This window comes from Ranitomeya imitator, chromosome 1 (assembly GCF_032444005.1).
Source record: "Ranitomeya imitator isolate aRanImi1 chromosome 1, aRanImi1.pri, whole genome shotgun sequence".
Classification (NCBI taxonomy): domain Eukaryota; kingdom Metazoa; phylum Chordata; class Amphibia; order Anura; family Dendrobatidae; genus Ranitomeya; species Ranitomeya imitator.
Genome location: NC_091282.1, coordinates 354,038,763 through 354,061,197, shown reverse-complemented (window position 1 = coordinate 354,061,197; position 22,435 = coordinate 354,038,763). Strand labels below are relative to the sequence as shown.

General features: G+C 45.5%; 1 protein-coding gene across 1 annotated transcript in view; it reads left to right on the top strand.

The window, feature by feature from the left end:
* PARP2 (poly(ADP-ribose) polymerase 2) overlaps positions 1–22,435 on the top strand; it is a 212,149-nt gene that overhangs the window by 78,458 nt on the left and 111,256 nt on the right. The gene's annotated exons all lie outside the window — the stretch shown is intronic.

The window sequence follows — 22,435 nt, the reverse complement described above, 5'->3', positions numbered from 1 at the left end:
GGTTCATTGCACCATACACAGATCAGTTTTAAACCGTTTTAAAAATTGGTCCGTGTCTCCGATCTATGTGACTCGGGAGCATGTCCTGTTCTCATCCGCTTTGCGGATCAGACTCTGCCAGTAAAGTCTGTGGATCAGTGAGACCCCGATGAAACTGGGAAACGGTACTGTGTACTCTCTAGTTTCATCCTATTAAATTATATTAAAAAAAAACCCATTGAGTCCATGGATAAAAAAAATCTTACACGGTTACCTTCTTCAGTGGGGAAAACAAACTGATGAACTCGGTGACAGATACAGTGCCGTGATGGCGCCATCAGTGTCGGAATTCTTTCGGGCAGCATGCGTCAGCTGGCAGGCTCCTGTTAACCCCTTTACCCCCAAGGGTGGTTTGCACGTTAATGACCGGGCCAATTTTTACAATTCTGACCACTGTCCCTTTATGAGGTTATAACTCTGGAACGCTTCAATGAATCCTGGTGATTCTGACATTGTTTTCTCGTGACATATTGTACTTCATGACAATGGTAAAAATTCTTTGATAGTACCTGCGTTTATTTGTGAAAAAAACGGAAATTTGGCGAACATTATGAACATTTCGCAATTTTCCAACTTTTAATTTTTATGCAATTAAATCACAGAGATATGTCACACAAAATACTTAATAAGTAACATTTATTCAGTCGCCATGACAGCACAACGAGAGAGGGGATCCGCCCTTCAGGGACAGGAAACCTCAGACATAAAAGGGCGACACTTCACTCCCCCGCCAGTTGGTTTCCTGTCCCTGACAGTGGAACCTCTTCAGACAGGCCCAGAGAAGAGGGTTGAAGATAGAAGCTATCCCACTCCTGACAGGCCGATGCAGGTAGCGGGGGTCCCCTACCTCGGCCTGATCAGGGGGATGGAAGCACCACACGACAGGGGGACTGTCTGTGTAGGTGACAGCAGGAGGAAGCAGCCCTAAGCGGGGGGCTTGACTTCTGTGGTGCCGCTGTTCACCTGGTACGTGAGGCCCAATGGTGCGCATCTGCCGGAGCTTCTGGGGTCGGTCCGCCGCTGCTGCTGGGGTCTGCGGTGGCTAGGTGAGCGCTGCCGTCCTTGTTCGGCGCGTCTGCTCTCAGCGCCGCGGCCGCGTCCGGAAGGGGCGTGTCCTGATGACGCGGGTGCGGCGCGGGGCGATGACGCGGCCGCGCATGCGCGGTAGCGTCTTATCCTGGCTAATGGCGGCGCCCGGCGTCGCAGGGGGGTATTTTGGCCTCAGGGTGTCTGGCGCTCTACGGGCGCTAGCGGGGGCAGTACCAATTAGCGGTGCACCGAGGGATGTCCCTGCTGACCCCCCATCCGGGGGTGGTACCCAGGGGGATAGATTTAAACGCTGCACTGAGGCCTCAACATTGTTCCTGTCCACCATCTTGGAATGGAGTCTCTGGAAGGAACACCGCAGCTGGGCGGTGAGCAGCAGCAGTTACCTGAACAACCTTTGAGCAGCTCCCAGCGGCGTTCTAGTGGCAGTAGTCGCGCTGGTAGAGCCAAAGAAACTCAGAAGTCAACTAAGTCCTCTGGCCGTAAGGAATCTCCGGCTAAGAAGGACCCCCCGATCACGGTACCATTCACTGCAGGGATGGGTAAGTGAGCTTCGTGAAAGTACATTTCTGATAGCTGTCCCTCCTTGTATTCCCTCTCTCCTTATTAGGGGAAGAAATCTGTGTCCAAATCCAAACATAGAGAGTGTGCCATCTGTACGGAACCTCTTCCGGATGGACATAAAAAGAAATTGTGCAGCATCTGCATTCAACAATTAATTGAGGACGAGACCCCTGACCTTACGTCTACTCTTAGGGATCTGGTTAGACAGGAGGTCAGAGATTCCATAAGGTCTCAGAAGACAGTTTCAAAAAAGAGGAAGGAGATATTATCCCCAGCCTCGGATGTGGATTCAGACACAGGTGGTGTGAGTTCGAATTCTCATCCGTCATCATCATCAGAGGACGTGGAATCTAGTCGAACCTGTCTATCACTGGACAGGGTTAACCGCTTAGTCAAAGCTGTCAATAGCACTATGGGCATTGAGGAGACCCAGGCGGAATGTTCCATCCAGGATATAATGTTTAAAGGCATAGATCGCAAATCCAGAAGAGTATTTCCCGTAGTTGATAAAGTTAAGTCTCTGATTACGAGAGAATGGAAAAAACCCGAAAGGAAGGGGTCTCTCCCACCAGCGTTCAAAAGAAGATATCCCTTTGAGGAAGAAGCTTCTTCCTCCTGGGACAAGGTCCCGAAACTGGATGCGGCGGTGGCTAAAGCATGTAAAAAGACGTCTCTTCCGTTTGAGGATCTGGGGAGCCTAAAAGACCCGCTTGATAGGAAAGCTGAGGTATTCCTTAAAGGAGCTTGGGAAACATCAGCGGGTTCCCTGAGACCAGCGATTGCGGCCACCTGCACTGCCCGGTCGTTAATGGTATGGCTGGGTAATCTAGAAGACCAGCTCAAGGACAAGGTTCCTAGGAGCGAGATCCTATCATCTATGTCTATGATTCAGGATGCAGCAGCCTTCCTTGCGGATGCGTCAGCCGATTCTGTTAGGCTAGCGGCAAGGTCATCAGCACTGTCCAATGCGGCCCGTAGGGCTCTTTGGATAAAATGCTGGCCAGGAGACTTGCAGGCCAGATCAAAACTATGTGGCATCCCCTGTGAGGGGGTTCATTTGTTTGGCCCAGTGCTGGATGAGCTTCTAGAAAAAGCAGGTGACAGTAAGAAGCGATTCCCTCTCCTAACAAGACCCTTCTATAGATGGGACTATAATAGAGGAGGGCCATATCGCCGAAGATCGGACAGGGATTCAAATAGAGAATCGACCAGATACAACTCTTACAGGAGAAGAGGTAGAGGTTACATGTTTAACTCTTCTAGAGACTCTAAAAAGCATCAATGACTGGCGGCCCAGGTGGGCGGTATGCTTTTGGCCTTCTTCCCAGCCTGGGTAAAAATCACCAATAGTCCATGGATACTCAGTATCATTAAAGAGGGGCTAAAGTTCCAATTCCACCATACCCCCCTGGAAAAATTCAAATTAACTCCTATCCGTTCTTCTCCCGCAGAACAGTTGGCGTTGGAGTCAGAGGTTCGAGATCTCCAAAAAAAGGGGGTTCTCGTTAAAGTACCTACGGAGGAACAAGGTACGGGGTTTTACTCCCCTTTATTCCTGGTAAAGAAGCCAGATGGATCTTATCGTACCATCATCAATCTGAAGGGCCTGAATGTATTCCTGCTGGTCCCATCCTTTAAAATGGAATCTGTGAAGTCGGCAATAAAGCTTCTTTTTCACAATTGCTTCATGGTTGTCTTAGATCTGAAAGACGCCTATTATCATGTCCCGATACATGCAACTCATCAGCGCTTTCTCAGGGTGGCGATTTCTCTTGCCGGCACAGTGGAGCACTTTCAATATCGGGCACTCCCCTTTGGTGTTGCAGTCGCACCTCGGGTGTTCACTAAGATTATGGTGGAGGTTATGGCACACCTTCATGAGCAAAATATACTAATAATTCCCTATCTGGATGATTTATTGATCGTTGGGCGCTCAGAGGTACACTGTAAAGAACAGTTGGGGAAAGTGATGGCGGCGTTACACAACTTAGGATGGATTATCAATCTCAAAAAGTCGCGTCTTCAGCCCTCAACATCACAGCAGTTCTTGGGTCTTACTGTGGATTCAGCTCAGCAGGAATGTCGCCTGCCAGACTCAAAAGTTGATACTATTCACCGGCTGGCCTCCAGAGCAATTAGTAATCCCGTAGTTTCCCTAAGAAGTGCTATGTCACTCTTAGGTTCACTTACTTCTTGTTTTCCGGCGGTGATGTGGGCACAGTTTCACTCCAGGGCTCTGCAATGGGATGTTCTGCATAATTTTCGGCGTCTGGGCGCTAACCTTGACAAAAAATTTTCCCTATCTGTAGAGGCCACGGGTTCACTAAGGTGGTGGACACACATCCCTAATCTGCGTAAAGGGGTACCTTGGACATATCAGATATCACGGGTAATAACAACGGATGCTAGCCCCACGGGGTGGGGAGCACACTGGGAGGGCAATTGCATTCAGGGTCTGTGGTCCCATTCTGAGCGAGACACGTCCTCCAATCTGAAGGAATTGATGGCGGTGGAACGCGCCTTAGATAGGTTCCTTATACCTCTGCAGGGTAGACATGTTAGGATACTCTCTGACAACCAGGTGACCGTTGCTTATGTGAACCACCAAGGAGGTACACGGTCTAGGTCATTAATGAACGTTACAAATCATATCTTTCAGATGGCCGAAAATCACCTGCTCTCCCTTACGGCCCTTCATATAAAGGGAAATATAAATACCGTGGCCGATTACTTAAGCCGCAACGAGCTCAAACAAGGGGACTGGTCTCTAAAACCGGCTGTCTTCAATCAGATCGTGCGGTTGTGGGGATGTCCAGAGATAGATCTGTTTGCCAGTCGAGGAAACAAGAAACTCCATCAATTCTGTTCCCTAGACCCAAGGGACAACCCGTACGCAGTCGACGCTCTTCTGATCCCCTGGAATTTCAATCTCGCCTACGCTTTTCCTCCTCTGAATCTCATTCCTATAGTTCTGAGGAAAATTCGGGAAGACTGAGCCCGAGTGGTTTTAATAGCCCCATTCTGGCCCAGAAGGTCTTGGTTCCCATGGTTGAGAAGCATGTCCATTTCCCAACCATGGATCCTCCCAGAAATACCGGACCTCCTTTCCCAGGGTCCAGTCTTCCATCCACGAGTAACCAACTTGCACCTGACAGCGTGGAACTTGAGAGGTCACTTCTGAAAGGAAAGGGATTCTCCCAGAATCTTGTAAATACTCTACTTAAAAGTAGGAAAGCCTCCACGACTAGCATTTATGTTAGGGTATGGAGGAAGTTCCTATCAAGTTCAGGAGCACAAATCGATCAAAAACCTGATATTGCTCAGATCCTAGAATTTTTACAGAAGGGCCTAGAGTTAGGCTTAGCCACCAGCACCCTTAGAGTTCAGGTTTCAGCTCTAGGGGCACTATATAATTCCAACATAGCCAGTAATCACTGGATAACAAGGTTTTTCAAAGCGGTCACCAGATCCAGGCTGGTTGTTAAACAGAGAATAGTTCCATGGGACCTAAATCTTGTGCTCTCAGCTCTAACACAAGCTCCGTTCGAGCCTATTGACTCTGTCCCGATCAAGATCCTGTCGGTCAAAACAGCCCTCTTAGTTGCTCTTACATCGGCAAGAAGGGTTAGTGATCTTCAGGCATTATCCAGGCAACGTCCATATATGCAATTTTTGGAAGATAGAGTGGTGATGAGTCCTGACCCTCTTTATCTTCCAAAGGTTGCCTCAAAATTTCATAGATCCCAGGAGGTGATCCTACCTTCATTTTGTCCTAATCCCTCTAACGATAAGGAGCAGAGATTTCATTGTTTGGACGTACGTAGGTGCCTTCTTAAATACATTTCAGTAACAGACACCTGGAAAAAAGACCACGCATTATTTTTATCCTACCAGGGGGTTAGGAAGGGACTTAGAGTATCAAAAAATACCCTAGCCAGATGGATTAGGGAGGCGATATCTCTTGCTTATACCGCAGGTGGCGTGGAGAGTCCAGAAGGTATAAAGGCTCACTCCACTCGTGCGGTAGCCACATCCTGGGCTGAGAGAGCAGAAGTATCGATTGAGGACATCTGTAAGGCGGCCACATGGTCTTCTCCATCCACCTTTCTTAGACACTATAGATTAGATCTAGGTGGCTCCTCCGACCTCACGTTTGGGAGAAGGGTGCTGGAAGCTATTATCCCTCCCTAGTCACCTTTTCACTTCTCTGAAAGTCTCTCGTTGTGCTGTCATGGCGACTGAATAAATACGTACGCTACTCACCTGGTAGCAGTGTTTTTTCAGGAGCCATGACAGCACCCTTATATTCCCTACCCTCTTTGTTTATGGGTTCAACACTTCCTTTAGAGAAATTCCTAAGTTTATTCACTGGGTGAATTGTACCATATATTAATATTGTTTATGTGCTACTAACCTAGAAGGTCCTTTCATACTCTGTAAACCAACTGGCGGGGGAGTGAAGTGCCGCCCTTTTATGTCTGAGGTTTCCTGTCCCTGAAGGGCGGATCCCCTCTCTCGTTGTGCTGTCATGGCTCCTGAAAAAACACTGCTACCAGGTGAGTAGCGTACGTATTTCCCACATGTCTACTTTACATCAGCACAATTTTGGAACCAAAATTTTTTATTGTTAGGGAGTTATAAGGGTTAAAAGTTGACCAGCAATTTCTCATTTCTACAACACCATTTTATTTTAGGGACCACATCTCATTTGAAGTCATTTTGAGGGGTCTATATGATAGAAAATACCCAAGTGTGACACCATTCTAAAAACTACACCCCTCAAGGTGCTCAAAACCATATTCAAGAAGTTTATTAACCCTTCTGGTGCTTCACAGGAATTTTTTGAATGTTTAAATAAAAATGAACATTTAACTTTTTTTCACAAAAAATTTAATTCAGCTCCAATTTGTTTTATTTTCCAAGGGTAACAGGAGAAAATGGACCCCAAACATTGTTGTACAATTTGTCCTGAGTATGCCAATACCCCACATGTGGGGGTAAACCACTGTTTGGGCGCATGGCAGAGCTCGGAAGGGAAGGAGCGCCGTTTGACTTTTCAATGCAAAATTGACAGGAATTGAGATGGGACGCCATGTTGCGTTTGAAGAGCCACTGATGTGCCTAAACATTGAAACCCCCCACAAATGACACCATTTTGGAAAGTAGACCCCCTAAGGAACTTATCTAGATGTGTGCTGAAGCGCTTTGACCCACCAAGGGCTTCACAGAAGTTTATAATGGAGAGCCGTAAAAATAAAACAAAAATTTTTTCCCACAAAAATTATTTTTTACCCCCAGTTTTGTATTTTCCCGAGGGTAACAGGAGAAATTCGACCCCACAATTTGTTGTCTAATTTGTCCTGAGTGCGCTGATACCCCATATGTGGGGGGGAACCACTGTTTGGGCGCATGGGAGGGCTCGGAAGGGAAGGAGCTCCATTTGGAATGAGGACTTAGATGGAATGGTCTGCAGGTGTCACATTGCATTTGCAGAGCCCCTAATGTACCTAAACAGTAGAAACCTCCCACAAGTGACACCATTTTGGAAACTAGACCCTCTAAGGAACTCATCTAGATGTGTTGTGATAGCTTTGAACCCCCAAGTGTTTCACTACAGTTTGTAACGCAGAGCCGTGAAAATTAAAAAAAAAAATCTTTCCCCCCAAAATTATTTTTTAGCCCCCAGTTTTGTATTTTCCCGAGGGTAAGAGGAGAAATTCGACCCCAAAAGTTGTTGTCCAATTTGTCCTGAGTACGCTGATACCCCGTATGTTGGGGGAAACCACCGTTTGAGCGCATGGCAGAGCTCGGAAGGGAAGGAGCGCCATTTGGAATGCAGACTTAGATGGAATGGTCTGCAGACGTCACATTGCGTTTGCAGAACCCCTAATGTACCTAAACAGTAGAAACCCCCCACAAGTGACCCCATATTGGAAACTAGACCCCCCAGGGAACTAATCTAGATGTGTTGTGAGAACTTTGAACCCCCAAGTGTTTCACTACAGTTTATAACGCAGAGCCGTGAAAATAAAAAATCTTTTTTTTCCCACAAAAAATATGTTTTAGCCCCGAGTTTTGTATTTTCCCAAGGGTAACAGGAGAAATTGGACCCCAAAAGTTGTTGTCCTATTTGTCCTGAGTACGCTGATACCCCATATGTTGGGGTAAACCCCTGTTTGGGCACACGGGAGAGCTCGGAAGGGAAGAAGCACTGTTTTACTTTTTCAACGCAGAATTGGCTGGAATTGAGATCGGACGCCATGTCGCGTTTGGAGAGCCCCTGATGTGCCTAAACAGTGGAAACCTCCCAATTATAACTGAAACCCTAATCCAAACACACCCCTAACCCTAATTCCAACGGTAACCCTAACCACACCTCTAACCCTGACACACCCCTAACCCTAATCCCAACCCTATTCCCAACCGTAAATGTAATCTAAACCCTAACTGTAACTTTAGCCCCAACCCAAACTGTAGCCCTAGCCCTAACCCTAGCCCTAACTCTAACCCTAGCCCTAATGGGAAAATGGAAATAAATACATTTTTTAAATTTTTCCCTAACTAAGGGGGTGATGAAGGGGGGTTTGATTTACTTTTATAGCGGTTTTTTTAGCGGATTTTTATGATTGGCAGCCGTCACACACTGAAAGACGCTTTTTATTGCAAAAAATATTTTTTGCGTTACCACATTTTGAGAGCTATAATTTTTCTATATTTTGGTCCACAGAGTCATGTGAGGTCTTGTTTTTTGCGGGACGAGTTGACGTTTTTATTTGTAACATTTTCGGGCACGTGACATTTTTTGATCGCTTTTTATTCCGATTTTTGTGAGGCAGAATGACCAAAAACCAGCTATTCATGAATTTCTTTTGGGGGATGCGTTTATACCGTTCTGTTTTGGCGCTTTTATACGATAAAAACTATTTTATAGAAAAAATAATTATTTTGGCATCGCTTTATTCTCAGGACTATAACTTTTTTATTTTTTTGCTGATGATGCTGTATGGCGGCTCGTTTTTTGCGGGACAAGATGACGTTTTCAGCGGTACCATGGTTATTTATATCTGTCTTTTTGATCGCGTGTTATTCCACTTTTTGTTCGGCGGTATGATAATAAAGTGTTGTTTTTTGCGTTGTTTTTTGCCTCGTTTTTTTTTTTTTTTTTTTTTTCTTACGGTGTTTACTGAAGGGGTTAACTAGTGGGCCAGTTTTATAGGTCGGGCCGTTACGGACGCGGCGATACTAAATATGTGTACTTTTATTGTTTTGTTTTTTTTATTTAGATAAAGAAATGTATTTATGGGAATATTTTTTTTTTTTTCATTATTTTGGAATATTTTTTTTTATTTTTTTTTTACACATTTGAAAATTTTTTTTTTTACTTTGTCCCAGGGGGGGACATCACAGATCAGTGATCTGACAGTTTGCACAGCACTCTGTCAGATCACCGATCTGACATGCAGCGCTGCAGCCTTCACAGTGCCTGCTCTGAGCAGGCTCTGTGAAGCCACCTCCCTCCCTGCAGGACCCGGATCCGCGGCCATCTTGGATCCGGGGCTCGAGCAGGCAGGGAGGGAGGTAAGACCCCCGCAGCAACGCGATCACATCGCGTTGCTGCGGGGGGCTCAGGGAAGCCCGCAGGGAGCCCCCTCCCTGCGCGGTGCTTCCCTGCGCCGCCGGCACATCGCGATCATCTTTGATCGCGGTGTGCCAGGGGTTAATGTGCCGGGGGCGGTCCGTGACCGCTCCTGGCACATAGTGCCGGATGTCAGCTGCGATAGGCAGCTGACACCCGGCCGCGATCGGCGGCGCTCCCCCCGTGAGCGCCGCCGATCGCGCTGGACGTACTATCCCGTCCATGGTCATCGGGGCCCACCCCACATGGACGGGATAGTACGTCCGATGTCAGAAAGGGGTTAATGGGGTTTTTCCCACAGACAAAGTTAATTTTCAAGCTGATTTTAATCAATAGCTCTTGGAATAATAATTTCCATAATTAAATGTGTTAAAAAAAAATGTTCCTGTGCTGAGATAATCCTATAAATGTTCCCCTGCTGTGTACTGTGTAATGGCCGTGTCTGACCGTGCAGGAACATTGTCTGATCATACCACAGCTCCTGGGCAGGGGAGGAAGTAAAATGGTATACAGATATTGCAGCATGAGATCACAGCTGGTTCTTTTTTTATGTAAAGTATTCCCTGCCTGTTTTTATAATAATAATAATAAAAAAAGTTTTACCTCCGATAATTATTTGCAATCTCATGCTGTCCTGTCTGTGTACTCTCTTTTGCTTCCTCCCCTGCCCAGGAGCTGTGGTATGATCAGACCATTTTCCTGCACGGTCAGACACGGCCATTACACAGTACACAGCAGGGACTTATTTATAAGATTATCTCAGCACAGGAACATTTATTTATTTTTTAACACATCCAATTGTGGAATTTATTATTATTCCAAGATCTATAGAGTTAAAATGAACTTTGTTCATGGACCAACCACTTTAAGGCCAACTTTCACTTTAACTGACTACACCATGTTCCAAATTATTATGCAAATGATCTTTTTCTCTGATTTTCCTAAATGGTCGGTGCAAATGGAAGTCAGTCTAATAAGTAATCACCCGTTAGACTATACATCGAATTTTATTGAAGAAGCCTCCCAATGATAACAGTATAATCTCCAAAATGAATAAAAACTCAAAATACACTGTTCCAAATTATTAGGCAAAGTTGAATTTCTAAACATTTGATATGTTTTAAAGAACTGAAAATGCTCATTTGGGGAATTTGCAGCATTAGGTGGTCACATTTACTGAACAAAAAAGCTATTTAACTCCAAAACCTCCTAACAGGCCAAGTTACATGTTAACACAGGAACCCTTCTTTGATATCACCTTCAAAAGTCCTGCATCCATTAAACTTGTGGGTTTTTGGAGAGTTTCTGCTTGTACGTCTTTGCATGAAGTCAGAATAGCCTCCCAGAGCTGCTGTTTTGATGTGCACTGCCTCCCATCCTCATAGATCTTTGGCTTGATGATACTCCAAAGGTTCTCTATAGGGTTGAGGTCAGGGGAAGATGGTGGCCACACCATGAGTTTATCTCCTTTTATGCCCATAGCAGCCAATGACTCAGAGGTATTCTTTGCAGCATGAGATGGTGCATTGTCATGCATGAAGATGATTTTGCTCCTGAAGACAGGTTTCTGTTTTTTATACCATAGAAGAAAGTTGTCAGTCAGAAACTCTATATACGTTGCAGGGGTCATTTTCACTTCAGGAACCTTAACCCCTTAAGCCCCGAGGGTGGTTTGCACGTTAATGACCGGGCCAATTTTTACAATTCTGACCACTGTCCCTTTATGAGGTTATAACTCTCGAACGCTTCAGCGGATCTTGGCGATTCTGATATTGTTTTCTCGTGATATATTGTACTTCATGATAGTGGTAAAATTTATTCGATATAACGTGCGTTTATTTGTGAAAAAACGGAAATTTGGCGAAAATTTAGCAATTTTCCAACTTTGAATTTTTATGCCATTAAATCACAGAGATATGTCACACAAAATAATTACCGTATAAGCCGAGATTTTCAGCCCAAATTTTTGAGCTGAAAGTGCCCCTCTCGGCTTATACTCGAGTCAAGGTGGGTGGCAGGGTCGGCGGGTGAGGGGGTGAGGGCGCTGAGGCATACTTACCTAGTCCCAGCAATCCTGGCGCTGTCCCTGCCGTCCCACGGTCTTCTGTGCTGCAGCTTCTTCCCCTCTTCAGCGGTCACGTGGGACCGCTCATTAGAGAAATGAATAGGCGGCTCCACCTCCCATAGGGGTGGAGCCGCGTATTCATTTCTCTAATCAGCTGTGTCGGTGACCGCTGATAGAGAAACAGGCTGCGGCACCGAAGACAGCTGTGACAGGCGGGGAGCGCCAGGATCGCTGGGACTAGGTAAGTATGTAATATTCACCTGTCCGCGTTCCAGCCGCCGGGCGTCGCTCCATCTTCCCGGCGCCTCCATCTTCCCGGCGTCTCTGCGCTCTGACTGTTCAGGTCAGAGGGCGCAATGACGCATATAGTGTGCGCGGCGCCCTCTGCCTGAGTCGGTGCAGAGACGCCGGGAAGATGGAGGCGCCGGGACCGGACGCTGGGAGCTGCAAGCAAGAAAGGTGAGTATGTGTTTTTTTTTTTTTTTTTTTTTTTTTTATTGCAGCAGCGGCACAGATTTATGTGGAGCATCTATGGGACAAAATGAACGGTGCAGAGCATATATGGGGCACAGATATGGGACAATAATGAACGGTGCAGGGCATATATGGGGCACAGATATGGGACAATAATGAACGGTGCAGAGCATATATGGGGCACAGATATGGGACAATAATGAACGGTGCAGAGCACTATATGGGGCACAGATATGGGACAATAATGAACGGTGCAGAGCATATATGGGGCACAGATATGGGACAATAATGAACGGTGCAGAGCATATATGGGGCACAGATATGGGACAATAATGAACGGTGCAGAGCATATATGGGGCACAGATATGGGACAATAATGAACGGTGCAGAGCATATATGGGGCACAGATATGGGACAATAATGAACGGTGCAGAGCACTATATGGCAGAGCTATGGGACAAAATGAACGGTGCAGAGCACTATATGGGGCACAGCTATGGGACAAAATGAACGGTGCAGAGCACTGTATGGGGCACAGCTATGGGGAAATATGAACGGTGCAGAGCACTATATGGCACAGCTATGGGGAAATAATGATCTATTTTTATTTTTGAAATTCACCGGTAAATGCTGCATTTTCACCCTAGGCTTATACTCGAGTCAATAAGTTTTCCCAGTTTTTTGTGGCAAAATTAGGGGGGGTCGGCTTATACTCGGGTCGGCTTATACTCGAGTATATACGGTAATAAGTAACATTTCTCACATGTCTACTTTACATCAGCACAATTTTGGAACCAAATTTTTTTTTAGTTAGGGAGTTATAAGGGTTAAAAGTTGACCAGCAATTTCTCATTTTTACAACACCAATATTTTTTAGGGACCACATCACATTTGAAGTCATTTTGAGGGGTCTATATGATAGAAAATACCCAAGTGTGACACCATTCTAAAAACTGCACCCCTCAAGGTGCTCAAAACCACATTCAAGAAGTTTATTAACCCTTCAGGTGCTTCACAGGAATTTTTGGAATGTTTAACCCCTTCCCGACCTTTGACGCATACGCTGCGTCATGAAAGTCGGTGCCATTCCGACCCATGACGCAGCATATGCGTCATGGAAAGATCGCGTCCCTGCAGATCGGGTGAAAGGGTTAACTCCCATTTCACCCGATCTGCAGGGACAGGGGGAGTGGTAGTTTAGCCCAGGGGGGGTGGCTTCACCCCCTCGTGGCTATGATCGCTCTGATTGGCTGTTGAAAGTGAAACTGCCAATCAGAGCGATTTGTAATATTTCACCTAAAAAAATGGTGAAATATTACAATCCAGCCATGGCCGATGCTGCAATATCATCGGCCATGGCTGGACACACTAATGTGCACCCACCCCACCCCTCCGATCGCCCCCCCAGCCCCCCGATCTGTGGTCCGCTCCCCTCGGTCCTGTGCTCTGCTCCCCCGTCCTCCTGCCCGCTCCCCCCGTGCTCCAATCACACCCCCCGTGCTCCAATCAAACCCCCCCGTGCTCCGATCCACCCGCCCGCACAGCGATCCCCCACCCCGTGCTCCAATCCACCCCCCGTGTTCCGATCCACCCCCCCGTGCTCCGACGCCCCCCACCCGTACCCTGATCTCCCCCCCCTTATACTTACCTGGCCTCCCGGGGACCGTCCGTCTTCTTTCCTGGGCGCCGCCATCTTCCAAAATGGCGGGCGCATGTGCAGTGCGCCCGCCGAATCTGCCGGCCGGCAGATTCGTTCCAGAGTGAATTTTGATCACTGAGATAGGTTATATCTCAGTGATCAAAATAAAAAAAAAAGTAAATGACCCCCCCCCCCCCTTTGTCACCCCCATAGGTAGGGACAATAAAAAAAATAAAAAAAATTTTTTTTTTCCACTAAGGTTGGGGTAAGAACTAGGGGTAGGGTTAGGGTTAGGGGTAGGGGTAGAGTTAGGGTTTCGGTATGTGCACACGTATTCTGGTCCTCTGCGGATTTTTCCGCTGCGGATTTGATAAATCCGCAGTGCTAAACCGCTGCGGATTTATGGCGGATTTACCATGTTTTTTCTGCGCATTTCAATGCGGTTTTACAACAGCGATTTTCTATTTGAGCAGTTGTAAAACCGCTGCGGAATCCGCAGAAAGAGGTGACATGCTGCGGAATGTAAACCGCTGCGTTTCCGTGCAGTTTTTCTGCAGCATGTGTACAGCGATTTTTGTTTTCCATAGGTTTGCATTGAACTGTAAACTCATGGGAAACTGCTGCGGATCCGCAGCGTTTTCCGCAGCGTGTGCACATACCTTTAGAATTAGGCTATGTGCACACGGTGCGGATTGGCCGCTGCGGATCCGCAGCAGAGTTCCATCAGGTTTACAGTACCATGTAAACATATGGAAAGCCAAATCCGCTGTGCCCATGGTGCGGAAAATACCGCGCGGGAACGCTGCGTTGTATTTTCCGCAGCATGTCAATTCTTTGTGCGGATTCCGCAGCGTTTTACACCTGTTCAATAGGAATCCGCAGGTGAAATCCGGACAAAAAACACTGGAAATCCGCGGTAAATCCGCAGGTAAAACGCAGTGCCTTTTACCCGCGGATTTTTCAAAAATGGTGCTGAAAAATCTCATACGAATCCGCAACGTTGGCACATAGCCTTAGGGCTAGGGTTGGGTTGGAATTAGGGTTGTGGTTAGGGTTAGGGGTGTGTTGGGGTTACGGGTGTGTTGGGGTTAGGGTTGTGATTAGGGTTACGGCTACAGTTGGGATAAGGGTTAGGGGTGTGTTGGAGTTAGAATTGAGGGGTTTCCACTGTTTAGGCACATCAGGGGGTCTCCAAACGCAACATGGCGTCACCATTGATTCCAGCCAATCTTGTATTCAAAAAGTCAAATGGTGCTCCCTCACTTCCGAGCCCCGACGTGCACCCAAACAGTGGTTTACCCCCACATATGGGGTACCAGCATACTCAGGACAAACTGCGCAACAATTACTGGGGTCCAATTTCTCCTGTTACCCTTGTGAAAATAAAGAAATGCTTGCTAAAACATCATTTTTGAGGAAAGAAAACGTATTTATTATTTTCACGGCTCTGCATTATAAACTTCTATGAAGCACTTCGGGGTTCAAAGTGCTCACCACACATCTAGATAAGTTCCTTTCGGGGTCTAGTTTCCAAAATGGGTCACTTGTGGGGGGTTTCTACTGTTAAGCCACATCAGGGGCTCTGCAAACGCAACGTGACGCCCACAGAGCATTTCATCAAAGTCTGCATTTCAAAATGTCACTACTTCACTTCCGAGCCCCGGCATGTGCCCAAACAGTGGTTTACCCCCACATATGGGGTATCAGCGTACTCAAGAGAAACTGGACAACAATATTTGGGGTCCAATTTCTCCTGTTACCCTTTGTAAAATAAAAAATTGCAGGCTAAAAGATCATTTTTGAGAAAATAATTTTTTTTTTTTTTTTTCATGGCTCTGCGTTATAAACTTCTGTGAAGCACTTGGGGGTTCAAAGTCCTCACCACACATCTAGATTAGTTCCTTTGGGGGTCTAGTTTCCAAAATGGGGTCATTTCTGGGGGATCTCCAATGTTTAGGCACACAGGGGCTCTCCAAACGTGACATGGTGTCCGCTAACGATGGAAATAATTTTTCATTCAAAAAGTCAAATGGCGCTCCTTCCCTTCCGAGCCTTACCATGTGCCCAAACAGTGTTTTACCCCCACATATGAGGTATCGGCGTACTCAGGAGAAATTGCCCAACACATTTTAGGATCCATTTTATCCTGTTGCCCATGTGAAAATGAAAAAATTGAGGCTAAAAGAATTTTTTTGTGAAAAAAAAGTACTTTTTCATTTTTACGGATCAATTTGTGAAGCACCTGGGGGTTCAAAGTGCTCACTATGCATCTAGATAAGTTCCTTGGGGCGTCTAGTTTCCAAAATGGGGTCACTTGTGGGGGAGCTCCAATTTTTTGGCACACGGGGGCTCTCCAAACGTGACATGGTGTCCGCTAAAGAGTGGAGCCAATTTTTGATTCAAAAAGTCAAATGGCGCTCCTTCCCTTCCAAGCCCTGCCGTGTGCCCAAACAGTGATTTACCCCCACATATGAGGTATCAGCGTACTCAGGACAAATTGGACACCAACTTGCTTGGTTCAGTTTCTCCTTTTACCATTGGGAAAATAAAAAAAATGTTGCTAAAAGATAATTTTTGTGACTAAAAAGTTAAATGTTCATTTTTTCCTTCCATGTTGCTTCTGCTGCTGTGAAGCACCTGAAGGGTTAATAAACTTTTTGAATGTGGTTTTGAGTACCTTGAGGGGTGCAGTTTTTAGAATGGTGTCACTTTTGGGTATTTTCAGCCATATAGACCCCTCAAACTGACTTCAAATGTGAGGTGGTCCCTAAAAAAAATGGTTTTGTAAATTTCGTTGTAAAAATGACAAATCGCTGGTCAAATTTTAACCCTTATAACTTCCTAACAAAAAAAAATTTTGTTTCCAAAATTGTGCTGATGTAAAGTAAACATGTGGGAAATGTTATTTATTAACTATTTTGTGTCACATATCTCTCTGGTTTAACAGAATAAAAATTCAAAATGTGAAAATTGCGAAATTTTCAAAATTTTCGCCAAATTTCCGTTTTTATCACAAATAAACGCAGAATTTATTGACCTAAATTTACCACTAACATGAAGCCCAATATGTCACGAAAAAACAATCTCAGAACCGCTAGGATCCGTTGAAGCGTTCCTGAGTTATTACCTCATAAAGGGACACTGGTCAGAATTGCAAAAAACGGCAAGGTCTTTAAGGTCAAAATAGGCTGGGTCATGAAGGGGTTAAATAAAAATGAACATTTAACTTTTTTTCACAAATTTACTCCAGCTCCAATTTGTTTTATTTTACCAAGGGTAACAGGCGAAAATGGACCCCAAAAGTTGTTGTACAATTTATCCTGAGTACGCTTATACCCCATATGTGGGGGTAAACCACTGTTTGGGCGCATGACAGAGCTCGGAAGCGAAGGAGCGCCATTTGACTTTTCAATGCAAAATTGGCTGGAATTGAGATGGGACGCCATGTCGCGTTTGGAGAGCCCCTGATGTGCCTAAACATTAAAAAAACCCCACAAGTGACACCATTTTGGAAAGTAGACCCCCTAAGAAACTTGTGTTTTGAGAGCATTGAACCCCCAAGTGTTTCACTACAGTTTATAACGCAGAGCCGTGAAAATAAAAATTCTTTTTTTTTTTTTTTCCACAAAAATGATTTTTTAGCCCCCAGTTTTGTATTTTCACAAGGATAAATTGGACCCTAAAAGTTGTTGTCCAGTTTGTGCTGAGTACGCTGATACACCATATGTCGGGGGAACCACTGTTTGGGAGCATGGCAGAGCTCGGAAGGGAAGTAGCGCCATTTGGAATGCAGACTTAGATGGATTGGTCTGCAGGCGTCACGTTGCATTTGCAGAGCCCCTGATGTACCCAAACAGTAGAAACCCCCCACAAGTGACCCCATATTGGAAACTAGACCTCCCAAGGAACTTATCTAGATGTGTTGTGAGAACTTTGAACCCCCAAGTGTTTCACTACAGTTTACAACGTAGAGCCGTCAAAATAAAAAACCTTTTTTTTCCCACAGAAATGATTTTTAGCCCCCCAAAATATTATTTTCCCCCAAGGTTAACAAGAGAACTTGGACCCCAAAAGTTGTTGTCCAATTTGTCCCGAGTACGCTGATATCTCATATGTTAAGGTAAACCCCTGTTTGGGCGCACGGGAGAGCTCGGAAGGGAAGGAGCACTGTTTTACTTTTTCAACACAGAGTTGGCTGGAATTGAGATCGGACGCCATGTGGCGTTTGGAGAGCCCCTGATGTGCCTAAACAATGGAAACCCCCAATTTTAACTGAAACCCTAATCCAAACACACCGCTAACCCTAATCCCAACAGTAACCCTAACCACACCCCTAACCCTGACACACCCCTAACTCTAATCCCAACCCTAATCCAAACCCTAACTTTAGCCCCAACCCTAACTTTGACTTTAGCTCCAACCATAGCCCCAACCCTAACCCTAGCCCTAACCCAGCCCTAGCCCTAACGGGAAAATGGAAATAAATACATTTTTATTTTATTATTTTTCCCTAACTAAGGGGGTGATGAAGGGGGGTTGATATACTTTTATAGCGTTTTTTTATAGCGGATTTTTATGATTGGCAGCTGTCACACACTAAAAGACGCTTTTTATAGCAAAAAAGTTTTTGCGTCTCCCACATTTTGAGACCTATAATTTTTCCATATTTTGGTCCACAGTCATGTGAGGTCTTGTTTTTTGCGGGATGAGTTGACGTTTTTTATTGGTAACATTTTCTGACGTGACAGTTTTTGATCGCTTTTTATTCCAATTTTTGTGAGGCAGAATGACCAAAAACCAGCTATTCATGAATTTCTTTTGGGGGGCGTTTATACCGTTCCGCGTTTGGTAAAATTGATAAAGCAGTTTTATTCTTCGGGTCAGTACGATTACAGCGATACTTCATTTATCCTTTTTTTTATGTTTTGGCGCTTTTATACGATAAAAACTATTTTATAGAAAAAATAATTATTTTTGCATCGCTTTATTCTCAGGACTATAACTTTTTTATTTTTTTGCTGATGCTGTATGGCGGCTCGTTTTTTTGCGGGACAATATGACGTTTTCAGCGGTACCATGGTTATTTATATCCGTCTTTTTGATCGCGTGTTATTCCACTTTTTGTTCGGCGGTATGATAATAAAGCGTTGTTTTTTTTGCCTCGTGTTTTTTTTTTTTTTTTTTTTTTCTTACGGTGTTTACTGAAGGAATTAACTAGTGGGACAGTTTTATAGGTTGGGTCGTTAGCAATACTAAATATGTGTACTTTTATTGTTTTTTTGTTTTTTTTATTTAGATAAAGAAATGTATTTATGGGAATATTTTTTTTTCTTCTTTATTTAGGAAATTTTTTTTTCTATTTACACGTGGAAATTTTTTTTTTACTTTGTCCCGGGGGGAGGGGGGGACATCACAGATCGTTGATCTGACAGATTGCACAGCACTCTGTCAGATCACCCATCTGTCTGATAGCACTGCAGGCTTACCAAGCGCCTGCTCTGAGCAGGCACTTGGTAAGCCACCTCCCTCCCTGCAGAATCCAGGTGCCGCGGCCATCTTGGATCCGGGCCTTGCTGCAGGTAGGAAGGTAGGAGACCCTCGCAGCAACGCGATCACATCGCGTTGCTGCGGGGGTCTCAGGGAAGCCCGCAGGGAGCCCCCTCCCTGCGCGATGCTTCCTGCACCGCCGGCACACCGCGGTCATGTTTGATCGCGGTGTGCCGGGGGTTAATGTGCCGGGAGCGGTCCGTGACCACTCCTGGCACATAGTGCCGGATGTCAGCTGCGATAGGCAGCTGACACTCGGCCGCACTCCCCCCGTGAGCGTGGCCGATCGCATATGACGTACTATCTTGTCACTGGGAACTAAGTCCCAGGGCATCTTTACGGAATAGTACGTCATATGGGATTAAGGGGTTAAAGGGCCCTACCAGCTGTTTCCCCATGATTCCGGCCCAAAACTTGACTCCTTTACCACCTTGCTGACGTCGCAGCCTTGTTGGGACATAGTGGCCATCCACCAACTTTCCACTACTCCATCCAGCTGGACCATCCAGGGTTGCTCGACACTCATCAGTAAACAAGACTGTTTGAAAATTAGTCTTCATGTATGTCTGGGCCCACTGCAACCGTTTCTGCTTGTGAACACTGTTTAGGGGTGGCCGAACAGTAGGTTTATGCACCACAGCAAGCTTTTGAAGGATCCTACACCTTGAGGTTCCAGGGACTGCAGAGGCACCAGCAGCTTCAAATATCTGTTTGCTGGTTTGTAATGGCTTTTTAGCAGCTTCTCTCTTAATCTGATGAACTTACTCACCCAGGGGCGGTCCCGCTGTGGTCCGGTCCGGAGCCTCCCATCTTCTTACGATGACGTCCTCTTCTTGTATTCACGCTTCGGCGCAGGTGTACTTTGTCTGCGCTGTTGACGACAGAGCAAAGTACTGCAGTGCCTAGGCGCCGGGAAACGTCAGAGAGGCCCGGCGCCTGCACAATGCAGTACTTTGCTCTGCCCTCAACAGGGCAAATCAGTACGCCTGCGCCGGAGCCGCAGCATGAAGACAAGAGGACGTCATCGTAAGAAGATGGGAGACGCTGGACCCGGACCGCGACACCCATCGGACCGGACCGCAGCGGGACCGCCCCTGGGTGAGTATAATTGAACCTCTTTTTCTCATCTTTCAGGATACATCGGGGGGGCTTATCTATAGCATTACATAATGCTGTAGATAATCCCCTGATGCTGGTGGGCTTAGCTCATCTTCGATTTTGTTATGGCTCTGGGAAGGAGGTGAGCAAAAAACGAAAACGCAAAACCGAAAAAAGCTTGGTTCATGAAGGGGTTAAAGGGAATATTCTACAATTGTGTAAATACGCTCAATTATGGGGTCAATTCTCCTTCATCATTTTTACTGTCAGTGGCACTGCTGTACAGGGAGCTGTTCAGTTCACATACATGGGGCTGTGTTGCACTTCCCTACACTGCAGATAGATGGCAGTGCTGCTGTGGAGGGGAAAAAAATGCTACTGCCCCTGTTCTTTTGCAAGATCCTGACAATCAGACCCCTTCTGATTAGTAAGTAAAATACCATTATTTTTAATGTTGGGGATCTCCTTTAGGCTGGAGTCACACACAACGTATACAAAATCGGTACTTTTTACACGGATGAGAATCCCAAAAATGTTCCCTGAACAGTGATCCATATGTGTGCAATGCGAGGATGCGATTTTCTCACATGTAAGCATCCGTATGGCGAGATATTCTTGCCGTCTTGTACAGTATAATGGACATATAATGGATCCATGGGCTCAAATATTCGTGAAAATATATATACCTCTATGTTCATCATCTCATTAAATACATTTACATTTGACCAGCTTAATTTTCCTGAAATTACCTGCGCCCCCGACAACCAATTTGCGAAAATTTCGCACTGGCCAACTAGTGTATCAGTATTTGTAATTCATAACTCTGAGTGTAACATATGGAGAAACTGTAGTGCAATAGATTTTGGAAATAAAGAATATCCCCAATACATTGTATATATTGATTATACCACAATATGTAGTCCAGTTTCCACAAAGGCAGGTGAAACAACTCCAAGAAAATATTATAAAACAGGACAGAAAAAATTAAAGTTTAAATGGTTAAAATGTATTTTATTGACAAAAATAGTAAAAAAAAAAAAAAAAAGTTTAAAGGCATAGTACAAAAACGAGAGACCAGTAACAATTGCTGAACCATGGGTAAGACCCTCTCCTTCCTATTATGTAAATACTAGAAGGTGGCCCGATTCTAACGCATCGGGTATTCTAGAATATGCATGTCCACGTAGTATATTGCCCGTCCACGTAGTATATTGCCCGTCCACGTGGTATATTGCCCAGCGACGTGGTATATTGCCCAGCCACGTAGTATATTGCCCAGAGCCACGTAGTATATTGCCGAGTCACGTAGTATATTGGCCAGTCACGTAGTATGCACCATATCCCTGTAAAAAAAAAAAAAGAATTAAAATAAAAAATAGTTACATACTCGCCTTCCGGATCGAAGCGGCCGGTTACCGACGCTTGTTGCGCGCTCCGTTCTGAAGAGTGCATTGCGGTCTCGCGAGATGATGACGTGCGGTCTCGTGAGACGGCACGTCATCATCTCGCGAGACCGCAATGCATGGAGCGGTCACCGGGGCGTCGCGAGAAGCATCGGTAACCGGTCGCTTCGATCCAGGGGCCAACCGAGGGTGTGTATGTAACTATTTTTTTTATTTTTTTAAATTATTTTTAACATTAGATATTTTTACTATTCATGCTGCGTAGGCAGCATGAATAGTAAAAAGTTGGTCACACAGGGTTAATAGCAGCGTTAACAGAGTGCGTTACACCGCGGTCAACGCTGCCATTAACCCTGTGTGACCGCTGACCGGAGGGTAGTATGCGGGCGCCGGGCAGTGACTGCGGGGAGGAAGGAGAGGCCATTTTCTTCCAAACTGTGCCCGTCGCTGATTGGTCGTGGCTGTTTTGCCGCGACAAATCAGCGTCGTGGATTTCCATGACACAGAGGCCGCGACCAATGAATATCCGTGACAGACAGGACAGACAGAAAGACGGAAGTGACCCTTAGACAATTATATAGTAGATGCATTTACATTGCGGACACTTTTGGAGCCTTCCAATGGGAATTTTGCCTATTCATCAAAGCAAAACTGCTCCACCTCCTGAAAGTTAGTAAAATACACAGTAGTGACACCTAGATAATATATGTGGCAGATATAAAAAGGACTGAGTATCCGAAACGTGCGTCGGGGTGCACATTATCTTGCCGCTGGCAGCCTGGGAACATTCCCCTGATCCATTGTAAGTAATTGGCATATCTATTGCATTTGCACATAGCACTTTTATTTATTTATTTTTTCTCCTGCTTGTATTTTACACGATATGTTCCTCTGGTGGTAATTAGTTTATTGCACATTGCACT